Source organism: Ovis canadensis, chromosome 1 (assembly GCF_042477335.2).
Source record: "Ovis canadensis isolate MfBH-ARS-UI-01 breed Bighorn chromosome 1, ARS-UI_OviCan_v2, whole genome shotgun sequence".
NCBI classification, from domain to species: Eukaryota; Metazoa; Chordata; class Mammalia; order Artiodactyla; family Bovidae; genus Ovis; species Ovis canadensis.
The window spans coordinates 80486820-80491317 of record NC_091245.1 but is presented as its reverse complement, the minus strand read 5'-3'; positions in this window follow the sequence as shown (position 1 = coordinate 80491317).

Genomic DNA, 4498 nt, shown 5'->3' with positions numbered 1-4498 from the left:
TCTTTGACATCACCTTTCTTTGGGATTTGATTGAAAACTGCCCTTTTCCAGTCCTGTGGCCACTGCTGAGTTTTCCAAGTTTGCTGGCATATTGATTGCAGCACTTTCACAGCATTGTCTTTTAGGACTTGAAATAGCTCAACTGGAATTCCATCCCCTCCACTAGCTTTGTTCATAGTGATGCTTCCTAATGTTCACATTCCTGGATGTCTGGCTCTAGGTGAGTAATCATACCATCGTGATTATCTGGGTTATGAAGATCTTTTTTGTACACTTTTCTGTGTATATTTGTCACCTCTTCTTAATATTTTCTGCTTCTGTCATGTCCATACCATTTCTGTCCTTTATGGAGCCCATCTTTGCATGAAGTATTCCCTTGGTATCTCTAATTTTCTTGAAGAGATTTCTAGTCTTTCCAAAATCACTGAAGATGATGATTGCAGCCATGAAATTAAAAGATGCTTACTCCCTGGAAGGAAAGTTATGACCAACCTAGACAACATATTAAAAAGCAGAGACATTACTTTGCCAACAAAGGTCCATCTAGGCTATGGTTTTTCCAGTGGTCATGAATGGATGTGAGAGTTGGACTATAAAGAAAGCTGAGCACCAGAGAATTGATACGTTTGAACTGTGGTGTTGGAGGAGACTCTTGTGAGTGTCTTGGACTGCAAGGAGATCCAAGCAGTCCATCCTACAGGAGATCAGTCCTGGGTGTTGATTGGAAGGACTGATGTTGAAGTTGAAACTCCAATACTTTGGCCACCTGTTGCAAAGAGCTGAATCATTTGAAAACACCCTGATGCTGGGAAAGATTGAGGGCAGGAGGAGAAGGGGACAACAGAGGTTGAGATGGTTGGATGGCATCACTGACTCAATGGACATGAGTTTGGGTAGGCTCCGGGAGTTGGTGATGGACAGGGAGGCCTGGCATGCTGCTATTCCTGGGGTCTCAAAGAGTCAGATGTGACTGAGCAATTGAAATGAACTGAACTGAACTAGGTTGGAAATAATTAAATCATCCTTAGGATAATCAGTCTAGTAACACTAGAAAACTGGGCTATGTGCCTTATAGACAGTGCCAATATCTAATTTCCCTGGAAGATAAAGATTTGTACAGAGTAGACTAAGTCAGTTGACCTGGAATATCCTGGGCTACATCTAATGGAAACTCTTAACTTAAGTCTTACTTGTGACTTTACTAGTACTTCTGGCTATGTTATTTGTATTTCACCTGTTTTACAAAATTGCTGTTTCTTACACTCCCAAATGTGAGACTGAGGCCTCTGGTAAAATAGTATATAGTTCCATATGAGATCTATGGTGGTAGCAGTGTAACTCTACTTATGGGAGGAGGCAACAGGAGGGAATGTTTTCCTGGATCAAGAGGCTAGTAAGACAGGTAGTCCAGAGAATTTTGGATACTGTTTTGTAGCCCAGTCCAGTTATAGCACATTGAGTGGCCTGTCAACAAAGTCTTTGCCAAACCTGAGAATGGACATTCTCAGCACCATGGGATGAAATGGTCATGAAAAGGCCCCCTCAAAATCATGGTCAAGTTTATGAGCAAAAGGGGCTATGCCAACTGAAAACTGACATATGCCATCTACGTCTACAAAGATTAAATCATGGCCAGTGCAGCTGCTGATCTTTAACACACCTGAAAGGAGTTCAGGGTGGAAATCAGGAATGTGGCACTCTGTGCTGTAGAAAAAAAAAAAAAAAAAACTGGCAGAACAAGCCTTCAGGTAGTTAGATCTTTTCAGGGGAAGATTTTATGAGTCTCAATTCTTATATCTTCTCATACCTAAGGAAAAACTGACATTTTTAATGGTGACATCTGCTTTTGCTATTAAGGAGAATGTTACAATTAAAAGTCAAAATAGAGTAGCTATGGTTCAAACATCCAAGGAAATAACTAGATTATTCTATGGATGTAATTTCAGAATAGACCTTTTATTGCTAAATACTTGAGTTTTCTGAGTCGTGTCAGGCTTGGATGCAACCATTCTCAAAACAATGTCTGCTAGCAGCTAGTAAATGCAACCTTAGTTTTTATAAAACTAGGCAACAGGCTACCTGGCTGCAAGTCTCCCCAAAGTGCCAGGTCCAGACTCAGTTTCAGGCCTATTCTTCTAAAAAGACATGAGATTTATTTTGTCTATTAAAATTCCAGTTATCACTCCTCCAGTTGCTTCTAATTGGGTCTGTTGCACCAAAATGGCAGACCAATGGATTGAGATTTTAATTATACAAGACTCAGATCTAGGACTTGGAACTCAGGAATACTTCCAATTCAGTGTCTATTCTCCAAGCTGAGGCAGGCCTATACCCCATTTTAACAAGACGTTATCACAGTCATAGTTGCCAGATTCCCTAAATTAAAACTGAGCAGAACTTTATGGAGCTCCGGAGTACAGATCTGTTCTGTTCTGTGTTCTCCTTTTCTTGTCTGTAGGATACAGGCTTCATTCAGCCTCCTTGACCTTCCCTGAGTTCCAAAGGGTGGATTCAAACAATTGCTAATCAGGGAAGGGAGGGGATACAGAAACAGAGGATAAACTATCAAATGGTGGTACAGCCTTGAGACAGGGTCCTCAGTTCAGTTCAGTTCAGTCTCTCAGTCATGTCCGATTCTTTGTGACCCCATGAATCACAGCACACCAGGCCTCCCTGTCCATCACCAACTCCCGGAGTCCACTCAGATTCACGGCCGTTGAGTCAGTGATGCCATCCAGCCATCTCATCCTCTGTCGACCCCTTCTCCTCCTGCCCCCAATCCCTCCCAGCATCAGAGTCTTTTCCAATGAGTCAACTCTTCGCATGAGGTGGCCAAAGTACTGGAATTTCAGCTTTAGCATCATTCCTTCCAAAGAAATCCCAGGGCTGTTCTCCTTCAGAACGGACTGGTTGGATCTCCTTGCAGTCCAAGGGACTCTCGAGAGTCTTCTCCAACACCACAGTTCAAAAACATCAGTTCTTCAGCACTAAGTCTTCTTCACAGTCCGAATCTCACATCCATACATGACCATAGGAAAAACCATAGCCTTAACTAGACAGACCTTAGTCAGCAAAGTAATATCTCTGCTTTTGAATATACTATCTAGGTTAGTCATAACTTTTCTTCCAAGGAGTAAGTGTTTTTTAATTTCATGGCTGCAGTCACCATCTGCAGTGATTCTGGAGCCCCCAAAAATAAAGTCTGACACTGTTTCCACTGTTTCCCCATCTATTTCCCATGAAGTGATGGGACTGGATGCCATGATCTTCGTTTTCTGAATGTTGAGCTTTAAGCCAACTTTTTTGCTTTCCTCTTTCACTTTCATCAAGAGGCTTTTTAGCTCCTCTTCAGTTTCTGCCATAAGGGTGGTGTCATCTGCATATCTGAGATTAATGATATTTCTCCTGGCAATCTTGATTCCAGCTTCTGTTTCTTCCAGTCCAGCGTTTCTCATGATGTACTCTGTATATAAGTTAAATAAGAGGGTGACAATATACAGCCTTGATGTACTCTTTTTCCTATTTGGAACCAGCCTGTTGTTCCATGTCCAGTTCTAACTGTTGCTTCTTGACCTGCATACAGATTTCTCAAGAGGCAGGTTAAGTGGTCTGGTATTCCCATCTCTTTCAGAATTTTCCACACTTTATTGTGATCCACACAGTCATAGGCTTTGGCATAGTCAATAAAGCAGAAACAGATGTTTTTCTGGAACTCTCTTTCTTTTTCCATGATCCAGCGGATGTTGGCATTTTGATCAATTCAAGGAAATAGAGGAAAACAGCAGAATGGGAAAGACTAGAGATCTCTTCAAGAAAATTAGAGATACCAAGGGAACATTTCATGCAAGGATGGACTTGATAAAGGACAGAAATAGTATGGACCTAACAGAAGCAGAAGATATTAAGAAGACGTGGCAAGAATACACGGAAGAACTGTACAAAAAAGATCTACATGACCCAGATCATCATGATGATGTGATCACTAATCTAGAGCCAGACATCTTGGAAAGTGAAGTCAAGTGGGCCCTAGAAAGCAGCACTACGAACAAATCTAGTGAAGGTGATGGAGTTCCAGTTGCGCTGTTTCAAATCCTGAAAGATGATGCTGTGAAAGTGCTGCTCTCAATATGCCAGGAAATTTGGAAAACTCAGCAGTGGCCACAGGACAGGAAAAGGTCAGTTTTCATTCCAATTCCAAACAAAGGCAATGCAAAAGAATGCTCACACTACCGCACAATTGTGCTCATCTCACATGCTAGTAAAGTAATGCTCAAAATTCTCCAAGCCAGGCTTCAGCAATATGTGAACCATGAACTCCCTGATGTTCAAGCTGGTTTTAGAAAAGGCAGAGGAACCAGACAGGGTCCTGGTTCCTACTAAAAAAAATATGGGTAAGAATGTCTTTGAATTCTTCTACAGAACTGGGGCCTCCACCCAGGTGGAGGATGGTAACTTCAGACTGTACACAAGATTCCTGGAGCACAGTTCTGTTGCCTCA